Source organism: Dermacentor andersoni, chromosome 3 (assembly GCF_023375885.2).
Source record: "Dermacentor andersoni chromosome 3, qqDerAnde1_hic_scaffold, whole genome shotgun sequence".
Lineage (NCBI taxonomy): Eukaryota > Metazoa > Arthropoda > Arachnida > Ixodida > Ixodidae > Dermacentor > Dermacentor andersoni.
The window spans coordinates 147,596,373-147,612,467 of NC_092816.1; the positions used below are offsets into that span (position 1 = coordinate 147,596,373).

The 16,095-nt window shown below is 45.2% G+C and overlaps 2 pseudogenes; both read right to left on the bottom strand.

The window, feature by feature from the left end:
- Positions 1 to 1,585: 1,585 nt before the first annotated feature.
- Positions 1,586 to 1,706, bottom strand: LOC140216888 (U5 spliceosomal RNA; annotated as a pseudogene).
- Positions 1,707 to 15,000: 13,294 nt separating this feature from the next.
- On the bottom strand, positions 15,001 to 15,123 carry LOC126525335 (U5 spliceosomal RNA; annotated as a pseudogene).
- Between the last annotated feature and the right edge of the window lie 972 nt (positions 15,124 to 16,095).

Sequence of the window (16,095 nt, forward strand, 5' to 3'; positions counted from 1 at the left end):
TCAGCACGGAACCTTGCAGAACACAGAAAATAGTGCTCTGCGGTAGAGAGGTTAGATTGTTTACAGCAACATATTGTTTCCTATTTGAAAAATAACTTTTAATTAGATTAGAAATATTTCTTTTCAGACCCTAAGCTTCCGATTTCTGTTGCTGTATTGTCTGATCTACCGTATCGAAAGCTTTGGATACATCTAAGTAAACTACTATGGCAAGTTTGTTACCATTCAGTGCAGTATTTATGATTTGTGTACGAACAATAACTGCGGGAAACGTAGATGTTTAGGGCCTGAAGCCATGCTGATTAGCACAGATGATGTCATATTAGCCTTTAAAAATTTTGTATACGCTTTCAAAGTACCTTTACAAAAACTGTATTGATTGCATTTAGCAGCGATATCGGCCCGCACTTTTCTATGTCGGATCGTTCACCGCTTTTAAAGATAGGTATGACCTCCTTCACCTGCAGTCCGACAGGATACACTCCATTTCCCAACGTATGGTTTAAGATATGCAGTAGATGGATTCCCAGTATATCGAAGTTGTTTTTTATCAGCCTAACAGGTAATGCTTCTGCCGCCTTAGCGACTGAAAGGTTGCTTACTGTTGTAACTAATTCTTGAATTTGTATGTGAGGCAATGCAAAAGTGTTGTTGTCACGCTCTTACATTTTCCCTTAAGGAACGTCAGCATGTACCTTAGGCCCTACGGAGGCAAAATAGGCACAATATGATTCAGCTGTACCTTCGTCAACAGTTTCAGGGAAAGTAGAGATGTTGGATCCTAAGCCGATTGCGTAATTTACCGTGTCCCATCATTTTTTCTTGTATTTACATCCGCCTGCTTCAAGAGTGATGAATAACATTGTTTTTCTTTCCCTTTCCCTAATTGGAAACATAGATAGATTTAGATAGCGTTTAAATTGAGTTATGTAATGTTCCTTTGATCTCAACTGTTACCATTTGTGGTACCATTGATCCTTATCTTTTTACAACATTAATATTCCAGTATTCATCCAAGGACAATTAATTTGGCTAGCTGTATTTTTTAAGGGTCGGCATAGAGCGCCGTTCAACGGCATTTGTAATTATATCTAGAAATTTCATGTACTCGGTGTCAACGTGTTTATCACATGCCGTAATGAAATATGTTCGTTCTAATATTCCACGCAGCCGGACGTAGTCTATCGTACTCAGCATTTTACTCTGTACCGAATGCAGTGTTTTTCAATAGCAAAACTAATGGATGAATGGTCTGCAATCAACTCACCTCAAGGACCAGCCTGCGCACCTTATGTAATATGACACATGATGTGATCTACTGTGTAGTTGAGGTATTGGGGCGCGAGTTGCTTCTGTTTAAAAGTTTTCTCCGAAATTATTCATGCAGTTTTGAAAGCTTACACTTCTACACCACGCTGCAACGGATCTGTGCGCCGACAACGGCGCGCGCAGGGGCGCCTTACATTTTACTAACAGTAACGCTACTACGCTCAGTCGGCCATAGCGGTAACGCCAAATACCCTTGTTCATCGATATCTGCGTCACTGAACAACGTAAGTCTTCCTTTTGATCTCAATAGTAGGCCCTGCCCAAACGGACAAGGCCTCTCAAAAATTGGCCTATAGGCTCATTTGTGTCCCTCTCCACGGTAATCTTTAGTAAAAGGCGAAAGATTAATACGTGGATTTGAGGAGAGACCTGAGCGATGAAATTACCTATGCTTACCTTGGCTGGTCTCCAAAATGGGGTCGCTTACTTGGCCAAGCGAACGTTCAAGCTTTTCTCAAATTTGCATGCTTAAAACTCAACTCTCCTTATTCTTTAGCAAGTATATAGCTGACTGGGCTTTTCTACGTGTACTTCTTAATAGAGAAATATTACATATTGCCATATTCACGTTTAAAATCTAATAACATATTAAAAATAGCCCGGATTGCTTGCACTGCACGCCTGCCATTTTTCATGCGCAGCAGTCGCCATCTGGTGTTGAACATCGAAGTTTTAAACGCGTGTGGAGGACTTCTTTTTTAACCGAATACTTTTATTATTAGTTCTAAAAGACAATACACACGCAGTTGGTCCCACCCATAGCCTCCAAGGCTAGTGATGGGTCCGCAAACTAAACAAATACAATAATATTAGCAGACTTTTTGATGAATGGGCTCAATCACAACACACTTCAGTAAAACGCAAGAAAATTGGCAAGCTTAAGTATATAACTTTGTGGTATATTCGACCGAAGCAGAAAGTCCAAGGAATGTCCAACGCACCGACAGGGCATCGAAAATAAAAACGAGCTGTTTCTTGTTTTGTAAATTCATTTACACGCTTCTCCATTCCAACATATTTCCATAGAAATCAGGAAAAGATGTTTTAACGATGCGAATCATTCATTTCTTTCCATTACTTCGCTTGGAACTTCATTACACACGTAGGCTCCTTTATATTGTCCAGGTCTATGGATGTAGGTATTATGAGAAGGCGGGAAAGTAAATAGACTGTTTGTAGCGGCTCTTGTTTGTTTCATTGATAATCTGAATATAGTAAGGGACAGCTCGTTATTGGACCTTATTTATTGTATTTCCTACTTCAGCTATCTTGAATTTATATGAAATATGTACGGGTGACATGCATGGCTGCTCAAAAAGTAGCATACTGGCGTGAGTACTTCTTGAATAATTTATTATACGAAAAACACGTTACTGAAGGCGACAAACATGGTCTAAATATGTTTTGTATGTCCTGCCAGTCGTTTGCAGGCAATGGCATAAATCGCCGAGCACAAGTGAGAAATACAGAACGCGTGAAATCAAAAGTCCAAAGCACTCTCTAGCCCTTAGTAATACATGGCAGCCATGACTTAATTTGGAGCAGACATTAATAATTTGCTGTTTCCAGTGCATATCAGACTGAAACACAGCACCAAGATATTGCTTGCATTGCGACACGCTGAGCTCATTCTTGTTGTTAATAGTTGATGCAACGTGGTCATATATTTATGTTATTCGCGAGTGAAACACGGTGTACTTTATTTTCTGGTTATAGTCAGCTTATTACTTATGTACCATTGTGATACTTCGCTAAGTTCTTAATTTTACATTTCAGTTCCTCCAAGTTATCGCCTGTGGAAAGTAATCCAGTGTCATCGGCATGCATAATAGATTCAGAATCCTTCAGACCTGACGGAAGATCGTTATTATGAAAAAAAAAAAAAAAAAAACAGAGGCTCAGCACGGAACCTTGCAGAACACAGAAAATAGTGCTCTGCGGTAGAGAGGTTAGATTGTTTACAGCAACATATTGTTTCCTATTTGAAAAATAACTTTTAATTAGATTAGAAATATTTCTTTTCAGACCCTAAGCTTCCGATTTCTGTTGCTGTATTGTCTGATCTACCGTATCGAAAGCTTTGGATACATCAAAGTAAACTACTATGGCAAGTTTGTTACCATTCAGTGCAGTATTTATGATTTGTGTACGAACAATAACTGCGGAAAACGTAGATGTTTAGGGCCTGAAGCCATGCTGATTAGCACAGATGATGTCATATTAGCCTTTAAAAATTTTGTATACGCTTTCAAAGTACCTTTACAAAAACTGTATTGATTGCATTTAGCAGCGATATCGGCCCGCACTTTTCTATGTCGGATCGTTCACCGCTTTTAAAGATAGGTATGACCTCCTTCACCTGCAGTCCGACAGGATACACTCCATTTCCCAACGTATGGTTTAAGATATGCAGTAGATGGATTCCCAGTATATCGAAGTTGTTTTTTATCAGCCTAACAGGTAATGCTTCTGCCGCCTTAGCGACTGAAAGGTTGCTTACTGTTGTAACTAATTCTTGAATTTGTATGTGAGGCAATGCAAAAGTGTTGTTGTCACGCTCTTACATTTTCCCTTAAGGAACGTCAGCATGTACCTTAGGCCCTACGGAGGCAAAATAGGCACAATATGATTCAGCTGTACCTTCGTCAACAGTTTCAGGGAAAGTAGAGATGTTGGATATTAAGCCGATTGCGTAATTTACCGTGTCCCATCATTTTTTCTTGTATTTACATCCGCCTGCTTCAAGAGTGATGAATAACATTGTTTTTCTTTCCCTTTCCCTAATTGGAAACATAGATAGATTTAGATAGCGTTTAAATTGAGTTATGTAATGTTCCTTTGATCTCAACTGTTACCATTTGTGGTACCATTGATCCTTATCTTTTTACAACATTAATATTCCAGTATTCATCCAAGGACAATTAATTTGGCTAGCTGTATTTTTTAAGGGTCGGCATAGAGCGCCGTTCAACGGCATTTTTAATTATATCTAGAAATTTCATGTACTCGGTGTCAACGTGTTTATCACATGCCGTAATGAAATATGTTCGTTCTAATATTCCACGCAGCCGGACGTAGTCTATCGTACTCAGCATTTTACTCTGTACCGAATGCAGTGTTTTTCAATAGCAAAAATAATGGATGAATGGTCTGCAATCAACTCACCTCAAGGACCAGCCTGCGCACCTTATGTAATATGACACATGATGTGATCTACTGTGTAGTTGAGGTATTGGGGCGCGAGTTGCTTCTGTTTAAAAGTTTTCTCCGAAATTATTCATGCAGTTTTGAAAGCTTACACTTCTACACCACGCTGCAACGGATCTGTGCGCCGACAACGGCGCGCGCAGGGGCGCCTTACATTTTACTAACAGTAACGCTACTACGCTCAGTCGGCCATAGCGGTAACGCCAAATACCCTTGTTCATCGATATCTGCGTCACTGAACAACGTAAGTCTTCCTTTTGATCTCAATAGTAGGCCCTGCCCAAACGGACAAGGCCTCTCAAAAATTGGCCTATAGGCTCATTGGAGTGTCCCTCCCCACGGTAATCTTTAGTAAAAGGCGAATAAGGAATTTTATTCGTGACTAGGGTACATCATTCAGGTTCCAGTCAGTTTACAATCGTCAAGGTCACAGACAGGTTCCGGGCAAATTCAAACACACTGTTTCACATGGTGAAATTCAAACAAACTATTTCACATGGTCCATTCCAAGAATGAGTTTACAAGAATGTGGCAGGTTCTATATCCCTGCCATAGGCACAAACAGCACACTTCATGTCTTGCGCAACCCGTCGATTGGGGCACACTGAAATTTCACTCTGCCATGCGTGAGTGCAATAAACGGGCATGACCACTTCTTAAGAAACTCTTCCTCGCCCAAGAAGAAGAGCTCTGTCTCTAAATGGTCAATTACTATAGTGTACATTCTTGAGAGCAGCCTCCACTGGTTTTTGCGGGGCTTACCCTGATTGACAGCGAGACCCCTGTTCTCCCACAGCACGAATAAACCAACTGCTATCAAGAGCCGGGCCACGTGGTTATGCGGGCAAGGTCCTTGGTTAACAAACCTTTGGATCTTTAGACAGGCATACGCCTTCCCCAACAACGTCCAAAACGTTTTTGCTACCTGACAGAAGAGCAAGGCGTGTTTGTTGTCTTCGTGTGATTTACAGTTAACACATTGTTCACTTTTGGTGTAGTGCCACTTGTACATACGGTCCGCTGTTGGTAAGACGGACCAACCAAAGCGCCAGGCGACATCCTGAATGTCGCCCGGTAACCAGCTGGGGGTTAGCAAGACCCATGGGAATTGTGTTTTGCTCGTGTCGTTTACCGAAGTTAGCAAGAGTTCTTGTGCTAGTTCCGTGTTGTGCACCTCCAAGAGGGGTGTTTCTAATCGCAGAGAAGAGATTCTCTTGAAAATGCCTATGACATGCCTATAGAAGGCTGGAGGGTTCACCGCTTTAGGACCTGTTACCTGTGCCTGAGAAAACAGGCGACCTTGAACACCCAGGAAGTAGCAAGCTAGCTTCCTTGCTGGGTGGTCCGGACTCAATTGTAGTACTCTCAGTGTGGTCTTAAGAGCGAAAATATCTGCCAAAACAACCACTGAGGGAATGTTCCAGCCGCCTTTCTCTCTTGGCAGGCCAAGATTCTCGTACTTCACCAAGGCTGTCTTGGCATTCCAGAAAAAACGTATTATCTGCGACTTCACTTGTCTGGCTATCTGGTACGGTACGACCACAGAGTTGGCCAAAAACCACAGGCGGCCTGTAAGAACGCCCATTACGAGGAACCTTCGTACAGCGAAGGGAAAGCTGAACTTGAGGGCGTGGGACACCTCCTCTTTGAAAGAGTGGAGTTCCGTCTTCCAGCTCTCGACTGATGGACCCTTTGCATTGTACTCGATCCCTAGTATGCGAATCCTATTTACCACTTTAACACCATGCAGCGTTGTTGGTGTTGACGAGTGCAGACAGAGCGACTTACTTTTCTGGATATTAAGTTTCGCGCCTGAGATGGAGGCGTACTCTGCGAACACTCCTAGGGCTACGCCTAGGCTGTCTTCGTCTCTGTGATAAACCGTCACGTCGTCAGCATATGCCGTGACTTTTACGGAACAGTTGCCTGGGAGCTGTAACCCCAGCACGCTCTTGTGTTTTTCTATTTGCAACAGGAATGGTTCAATCGTCAAGGCGAAAAGCAATGGTGAAAGCGGACAGCCTTGTCGCACGCCGCGTGAAACCTGGAAGGACGCTACTATCTCCTGATTCATCGTCAGGTCGCTGCCGATATCATTGTACAGTTCCATGATCAGGTACACAAACTGCCTGGGAAACCCAAAGGCTAGTAATACCGCAAATATGTATGTGTGTTCCACCCTGTCAAAGGCTTGAGCTTGGTCGAGAGAAGTTAGCCACCCTCTGGCTTGTCTTGCCCCAGTGTACTCTATTATGTCCCTGTTAAGCATGTTTAGGGTTTGGACATTCCGCCCTGAGACGGAGCAGGATTGCCAAGAATGTATTAACGATGGCATGATCTCCTGCACTCGCATCGTCAGTACGGTGGTCAGCAGCTTGTAGTCGGTGCCCAGCAACGTGATGGGGCGCCAATTACGTGGATCCTCGAGGCCTTCTTCCGATTTGGGAAGTAAAATGATCCTTCCCTGCCTAAACGATTGCGGGAGAGTGTGCGTACTTATGAACTTATTGAGGACTTCACACAACTTCGGGCCTATGAGGTCCCAAAAAGTGGAGTAAAATTCAGCTGTAAGGCCGTCGAGACCTGGTGCTGAGCCTTTATGCAGGTGGTGTAATGCTCGCGAGAGCTCCTCTAATGAGATTGGAGTAACCAGGTAACAGTACTCCTCAGGTGACAGCTGTGGCAGGTCCGCCAAGAAAGGATGGCCGAGTACACTATCTAACTTGAGCTTAAGCTCGTGGGTAGAGAGATTCTCAAAATGTGCGTGAAACCTTAAAATGTCCTGTTGACTGAAGTCCTTATTTTTTATCCGACTCAATCTGCGACTGCTTACATAGTTAAGCACTTCAGGGTGAGAGCTTGGTAAATGCCTGGCTGGAAATGAAGAAACAGAAGACGTTAAATTCCTCAGCCGCGTTAATCTCGTCTTAAGGTCGTTCAAGTAGGTCTTCATTAACAGTGTGGACGGTTGGCCCCGCTGTACGATCCGGATGCGATGCAATGTATGTCTTATCAAGTCGGAGTGCCTGTGCTTAAGCTTCTTTCCTTCATCTGTGCAGATCTCCCTCCATGATCGTTTGAGCTCGTCCCAGTTTCCTGTGTTCATCGTCGCCGCTAAGCGGTTACGGAGACTGGCCATGGCAGTTTCGTCGTGGAAAAGCTTATTATCCACTCGCCACAGGTGAGAAAAGAATACTCTATCTTTCATTTCGCAGATCAACTGCACCGGTCTGTGGTCCGAGATGTCTAAGGCGAACGGGGGAAGCTCCACTGCCTTGCAGTCCACGATCGAGGAGATCAAAGAAGGAGACGCATAAGCGCGGTCCAAGCGAGCCTGTACATCACCCCGGCTCCACGTGTGTTGAAACATTTGACCGTGTCGTAACACGTATGCGTCTGCTAGATTAAACTGCTGTACCAGTTTCTGGAGTTCAGAAATGTATGTGTCAACCCGCTCTTTAGAAGGGCCTGATCTGTCTGTGAGATTATTGAGAACACAGTTAAAGTCTCCTGTAAGTATGAAATGTTTCCGTTCCAGGAACAAAGGGTTCAGCTGTTTATAGAAGCTGGCCATTGCCGGGCTTCGAAGTGGTGCATAAATGTTTATAAGTCGGAATTTTTCTGTTTGGTACTCGAAGTCGAGTACCACCATGCGACCCTCGGGGTCGAAACTGAAATGGCATCCGTTTAGAAGTGACCAATTAAATATTATAACACCGGCCCCGCACGCTTGATGTGTGGGGAACGAGAAGAACCCTTTGGCCCGGAATTGCCTCTCAAGGCTCTTCACTTTCGCTATGGAGTCTATGTTCGTTTCCTGCAGACATAGAATGTCGCAGTGTAATTTTCTGGCGGCTCTTGCCACTGTTTTCTGCTTAGCTGTGCTGCTAAGTCCCCTGACATTCCACGAAACTATATTTAATGGCATGGTCTTGTAAAAAAGGAGACTAAATTACGGTGCAGACCTTTACGTGTTTATGTGACCTTAATTCGATTTTAATATGTGGGCCATCCCGGATAGTTTTAGGTTTATATGCCATTACCTGACTTGGTCGACTGTCAGTTAATAGGCGTGATTCATGTAAGAGAAGCATTCCCCTGCTACCAGAAGAGCTCGTGCCCTTTGATGTGGGGTGTGCGTCATGGCAAGGCGGAACTGCAAGCCGGTCATAATAATACGCATGTGGCAACATGCCTGTTGCCTAAAGAATACACAATTTAACAACTTGGGTATGCATTGGTGGGTGGCATAACCCTGAACACTGTACGAAGATGAAATGTTCAAAAAGTAAAGGATGGCCGATTGCGCGCTACGATCGCCGGCCCACCACTGTGCCCCACTATGCACATGACAATGAAATACATGTTGCAACATACCTGTTGCCTAAAACACACGTCCACGTAATACACAATGCAACAATCATGGCACACTTTGATGGGTGGCTTAACCCTCTATACCAAAGGATGATGCAATATTGAGAAAAAAAAGAAGGATGCCCGGTTGCGCGCTACGGCCGCCGGCATATCGGTGTGTGCCACTAGGCACATGACAATAATACGCATGTTGCAACATACCTGTTGCCTAAAAACACATTCACATACTACAGAATTCAAAAATCATGGCGCGCATTGAGGGGTGGCTTAACCCTCTACACTAAACGATGATACAATGTTGAAAAATAAAGGATAGGCCGGTTGCGCGCTGCGACTGCCGACCCACTAGAGTGTCCGGGGCGCGTGTATACCACGGCGAGCATCGGTTGCCCCGCGTGCCTTCACGGCCAGCTGTTGCATTGTGGCGCAGAAACAATAATGATGAATATGTATTCTGGACGCTAAACTTGCGTCTATCCGCAGCCGCGCTGGGAACACGTGCCACGCAAGTGGGCCCGAACAAAACAGTTTCGCCAGTGAACAGGGTGCGCCCCACACAAAATGTCAAAAAAAAAAAAAAAAAAAAAGAAAAAAAAAAAAAAAAAAAGGAAGGCTCGGCATCCGTTCGATGACAGCGGGGTCACGCCCGCACAAGTGACAAACTGCAAGGTAAAAACACGCCACGGGCAAGACGAGCATTTTGACGCGGACACGCGTCTATGTTGTTGCTTCCGCGCATGGAACACCCTCTACGTGGACAAAGATGCTACGTGAACGTGCAGGCAATGCCACGCCGGTCAGGGCAGCCATACCCCATGCTCGCTCAGCCAGCCGAGCCGCCACTCCCGCCCCAAGAGAGCAGCGTTGCACGAAAGATAAACCCGCTCCGACGAGCGAGACATCGAAAAGACGCGCCCACAGACAGCCCTCGCCGTATGCCCTCCTAAGCGGCGGCGAGAACACAACCGTACAGGTAACTAGTTGAACCACTAGAAGAAAGGCCGTTGACTTCTCAGCGCGTCCGGCGCCGCTACGGGCTGGCCACGCAACCGAGGACGGAACAGTAGTCATAGGCTTAACTACGGACGTGGTACACAATCTGCCGTGAACAGAAAAAGACGAAAGCATCTTTGTCGCTCACGTACCTAATAAAAGTCACTGTCGTCCGCATCCATTGCGTCGACAGACCCTGGTTCACTGTCACGTCGCCCGGGCGTTAGGTCTGTCCATTCCGTAGCGGACCAGTCCAACCGCCGTTCACCACTGTCGTCGCGCCTAGGTTTCTTGGCACTCCCGTGCGGCCGCTCCGTTCCGTGTTCCGCCGAGACTGAGGGAGTCACGGTGCTGCCGTGGCCGAGTGGCTCCGGCTGCTGGCGTACATCGCTGTGCGCTGCTCGGCTGTCTCCGGGGCGTGAGTCGCGCCTGCGCAGGTCGTCGCTGCTCTCGCCCCTCGGGGATTCTGGCGCTTCCTCGTCTATGACGAGCGCGCTCGGCTCGTCTGATGACGACGTCGACGACGTTTCGGTTTCCAGCAAGGTCGTCGCGTCGGTGCTCGCCTCGGAACCTCGTCGGGCGCCCCGCCTGTCCCCCCGTTCTCGCCGCCCCTTGGGGCTACTTCGTGTTACTAGTAGAACGGCTGCCTGTTGCTGGGTAACAGGCTCTGTACGAGGAAGCTGGTCCTGAGCTTGGGCGTCTTCCTCGCCCCCTGCTTCCTGGCCCGACTGCTCGATCGAAACGCTGCTTCGCCTTGTTTCGGTTTTGGCGCGGGGGCCAGTGGTGACCTCTTGCCCATCTTCATCGCCTGTTTTGTCCCACCATTGGCTCGAACTTCCGTCGGCGTCCTTCCGTTGTTCCGTGTCCGCTCGACTCGAACCAGGCGTCGGCCCGATGCTCTGCTGCCTCACGCCTTCCTGGGAGGGCGTGTGTCCGCTGTCGCCATCTTGTGCTCCCTTTCGGGTGCTACCGCCGCCACGGGATGCGGCTGCGGCGCCGCTTTCTGGCTGGACGCTGTCGTGCTGGCTTGGCGTCTTGATGCCGTCGGTATCTTGCGGACCTTGCGGTTCCGTCCTCGGAACGAGGTCCTGCGACGTGGGACCGTGTTCCGCCCCTTCCCTACCGTTGCAGCTCCTCTGTAGGGACCGGGGCGCTGCCTTCAGCGGCGTGAACTTCCGCTGCGTCCTCTCGGCCTCCGGGGCCCTTCCGAGCGGCGGGAAGTCGTCCACTTCCATTGCTGCCATGCTATACGATTTTCGGGCGGTGCAATCCACGCTTGCGTGCGCGCCACCACAGCGGCGACACGCGAGCGAACAGGTCTCCTCTGGGTGCCCAAAGATGCCGCACCGTCGACAGAACGGTGTCTCGCACTGCGCTTTGTAGTGTCCCTCCTGGCTGCAACGGCGGCACAGCCGGCGGACACCTCTGTACTCAAACGTGGCACGATGACCACTCACCCGGGCGAAGTTCGGGAGGGGGTTGTCGTGTTTCATGTTCATCTTGAGGTACCTTGTACCTGTGCGTATACTGGGCCGGTCTTTATACCGGGCTTCCTCTATTTTCAGGGTGGTTCCATAGATCTTCAAACTCTCGGCTACTTCGTTGTCTGAAATGTAGCTCGGGAGGTACATGCAGGTGACGCTGGCGACTTGGCGTGCCACGGGGACTAGGGCGACAGCTTGGTTTCCGAGGCGGAGACCGCCTACTTCGAGAAGCTTGTGGACTGCGGGTGCAGAGTTGATACCGACTTGAAAGTCGAACGCTCCAAGGTGCTGGACGCTGTAGATCTCGTTGACCGTGACAAGGGCCTCAACGGCGTCGATAACTTCGTCCACGGACGTACCCGGTGGCGACCGGACGTTGAAAAAGTGATGCTTCGGCGGTGGCATGGCGACGATGACCCCGCGTGCCGCCCTCGCGCGGGCACGATGCGACTGGGTTCTGGCGGCAAAAAACTGGCTTGGTACGTGGATTTGAGGAGAGACCTGAGCGATGAAATTACCTATGCTTACCTTGGCTGGTCTCCAAAATGGGGTCGCTTACTTGGCCAAGCGAACGTTCAAGCTTTTCTCAAATTTTCATGCTTAAAACTCAACTCTCCTTATTCTTTAGCAAGTATATAGCTGACTGGGCTTTTCTACGTGTACTTCTTAATAGAGAAATATTACATATTGCCATATTCACGTTTAAAATCTAATAACATATTAAAAATAGCCCGGATTGCTTGCACTGCACGCCTGCCATTTTTCATGCGCAGCAGTCGCCATCTGGTGTTGAACATCGAAGTTTTAAACGCGTGTGGAGGACTTCTTTTTTAACCGAATACTTTTATTATTAGTTCTAAAAGACAATACACACGCAGTTGGTCCCACCCATAGCCTCCAAGGCTAGTGATGGGTCCGCAAACTAAACAAATACAATAATATTAGCAGACTTTTTGATGAATGGGCTCAATCACAACACACTTCAGTAAAACGCAAGAAAATTGGCAAGCTTAAGTATATAACTTTGTGGTATATTCGACCGAAGCAGAAAGTCCAAGGAATGTCCAACGCACCGACAGGGCATCGAAAATAAAAACGAGCTGTTTCTTGTTTTGTAAATTCATTTACACGCTTCTCCATTTCAACATATTTCCATAGAAATCAGGAAAAGATGTTTTAACGATGCGAATCATTCATTTCTTTCCATTACTTCGTTTGGAACTTCATTACACACGTAGGCTCCTTTATATTGTCCAGGTCTATGGATGTAGGTATTATGAGAAGGCGGGAAAGTAAATAGACTGTTTGTAGCGGCTCTTGTTTGTTTCATTGATAATCTGAATATAGTAAGGGACAGCTCGTTATTGGACCTTATTTATTGTATTTCCTACTTCAGCTATCTTGAATTTATATGAAATGTGTACGGGTGACATGCATGGCTGCTCAAAAAGTAGCATACTGGCGTGAGTACTTCTTGAATAATTTATTATACGAAAAACACGTTACTGAAGGCGACAAACATGGTCTAAATATGTTTTGTATGTCCTGCCAGTCGTTTGCAGGCAATGGCATAAATCGCCGAGCACAAGTGAGAAATACAGAACGCGTGAAATCAAAAGTCCAAAGCACTCTCTAGCCCTTAGTAATACATGGCAGCCATGACTTAATTTGGAGCAGACATTAATAATTTGCTGTTTCCAGTGCATATCAGACTGAAACACAGCACCAAGATATTGCTTGCATTGCGACACGCTGAGCTCATTCTTGTTGTTAATAGTTGATGCAACGTGGTCATATATTTATGTTATTCGCGAGTGAAACACGGTGTACTTTAGTTTCTGGTTATAGTCAGCTTATTACTTATGTACCATTGTGATACTTCGCTAAGTTCTTAATTTTACATTTCAGTTCCTCCAAGTTATCGCCTGTGGAAAGTAATCCAGTGTCATCGGCATGCATAATAGATTCAGAATCCTTCAGACCTGACGGAAGATCGTTATTATGAAAAAAAAAAAAAAAAACAGAGGCTCAGCACGGAACCTTGCAGAATACAGAAAATAGTGCTCTGCGGTAGAGAGGTTAGATTGTTTACAGCAACATATTGTTTCCTATTTGAAAAATAACTTTTAATTAGATTAGAAATATTTCTTTTCAGACCCTAAGCTTCCGATTTCTGTTGCTGTATTGTCTGATCTACCGTATCGAAAGCTTTGGATACATCTAAGTAAACTACTATGGCAAGTTTGTTACCATTCAGTGCAGTATTTATGATTTGTGTACGAACAATAACTGCGGAAAACGTAGATGTTTAGGGCCTGAAGCCATGCTGATTAGCACAGATGATGTCATATTAGCCTTTAAAAATTTTGTATACGCTTTCAAAGTACCTTTACAAAAACTGTATTGATTGCATTTAGCAGCGATATCGGCCCGCACTTTTCTATGTCGGATCGTTCACCGCTTTTAAAGATAGGTATCACCTCCTTCACCTGCAGTCTGACAGGATACACTCAATTTCCCAACGTATGGTTTAAGATATGCAGTAGATGGATTCCCAGTATATCGAAGTTGTTTTTTATCAGCCTAACAGGTAATGCTTCTGCCGCCTTAGCGACTGAAAGGTTGCTTACTGTTGTAACTAATTCTTGAATTTGTATGTGAGGCAATGCAAAAGTGTTGTTGTCACGCTCTTACATTTTCCCTTAAGGAACGTCAGCATGTACCTTAGGCCCTACGGAGGCAAAATAGGCACAATATGATTCAGCTGTACCTTCGTCAACAGTTTCAGGGAAAGTAGAGATGTTGGATCCTAAGCCGATTGCGTAATTTACCGTGTCCCATCATTTTTTCTTGTATTTACATCCGCCTGCTTCAAGAGTGATGAATAACATTGTTTTTCTTTCCCTTTCCCTAATTGGAAACATAGATAGATTTAGATAGCGTTTAAATTGAGTTATGTAATGTTCCTTTGATCTCAACTGTTACCATTTGTGGTACTATTGATCCTTATCTTTTTACAACATTAATATTCCAGTATTCATCCAAGGACAATTAATTTGGCTAGCTGTATTTTTTAAGGGTCGGCATAGAGCGCCGTTCAACGGCATTTTTAATTATATCTAGAAATTTCATGTACTCGGTGTCAACGTGTTTATCACATGCCGTAATGAAATATGTTCGTTCTAATATTCCACGCAGCCGGACGTAGTCTATCGTACTCAGCATTTTACTCTGTACCGAATGCAGTGTTTTTCAATAGCAAAAATAATGGATGAATGGTCTGCAATCAACTCACCTCAAGGACCAGCCTGCGCACCTTATGTAATATGACACATGATGTGATCTACTGTGTAGTTGAGGTATTGGGGCGCGAGTTGCTTCTGTTTAAAAGTTTTCTCCGAAATTATTCATGCAGTTTTGAAAGCTTACACTTCTACACCACGCTGCAACGGATCTGTGCGCCGACAACGGCGCGCGCAGGGGCGCCTTACATTTTACTAACAGTAACGCTACTACGCTCAGTCGGCCATAGCGGTAACGCCAAATACCCTTGTTCATCGATATCTGCGTCACTGAACAACGTAAGTCTTCCTTTTGATCTCAATAGTAGGCCCTGCCCAAACGGACAAGGCCTCTCAAAAATTGGCCTATAGGCTCATTGGAGTGTCCCTCCCCACGGTAATCTTTAGTAAAAGGCGAAAGATTAATACGTGGATTTGAGGAGAGACCTGAGCGATGAAATTACCTATGCTTACCTTGGCTGGTCTCCAAAATGGGGTCGCTTACTTGGCCAAGCGAACGTTCAAGCTTTTCTCAAATTTTCATGCTTAAAACTCAACTCTCCTTATTCTTTAGCAAGTATATAGCTGACTGGGCTTTTCTACGTGTACTTCTTAATAGAGAAATATTACATATTGCCATATTCACGTTTAAAATCTAATAACATATTAAAAATAGCCCGGATTGCTTGCACTGCACGCCTGCCATTTTTCATGCGCAGCAGTCGCCATCTGGTGTTGAACATCGAAGTTTTAAACGCGTGTGGAGGACTTCTTTTTTAACCGAATACTTTTATTATTAGTTCTAAAAGACAATACACACGCAGTTGGTCCCACCCATAGCCTCCAAGGCTAGTGATGGGTCCGCAAACTAAACAAATACAATAATATTAGCAGACTTTTTGATGAATGGGCTCAATCACAACACACTTCAGTAAAACGCAAGAAAATTGGCAAGCTTAAGTATATAACTTTGTGGTATATTCGACCGAAGCAGAAAGTCCAAGGAATGTCCAACGCACCGACAGGGCATCGAAAATAAAAACGAGCTGTTTCTTGTTTTGTAAATTCATTTACACGCTTCTCCATTTCAACATATTTCCATAGAAATCAGGAAAAGATGTTTTAACGATGCGAATCATTCATTTCTTTCCATTACTTCGTTTGGAACTTCATTACACACGTAGGCTCCTTTATATTGTCCAGGTCTATGGATGTAGGTATTATGAGAAGGCGGGAAAGTAAATAGACTGTTTGTAGCGGCTCTTGTTTGTTTCATTGATAATTTGAATATAGTAAGGGACAGCTCGTTATTGGACCTTATTTATTGTATTTCCTACTTCAGCTATCTTGAATTTATATGAAATGTGTACGGGTGACATGCATGGCTGCTCAAAAAGTAGCATACTGGCGTGAGTACTTCTTGAATA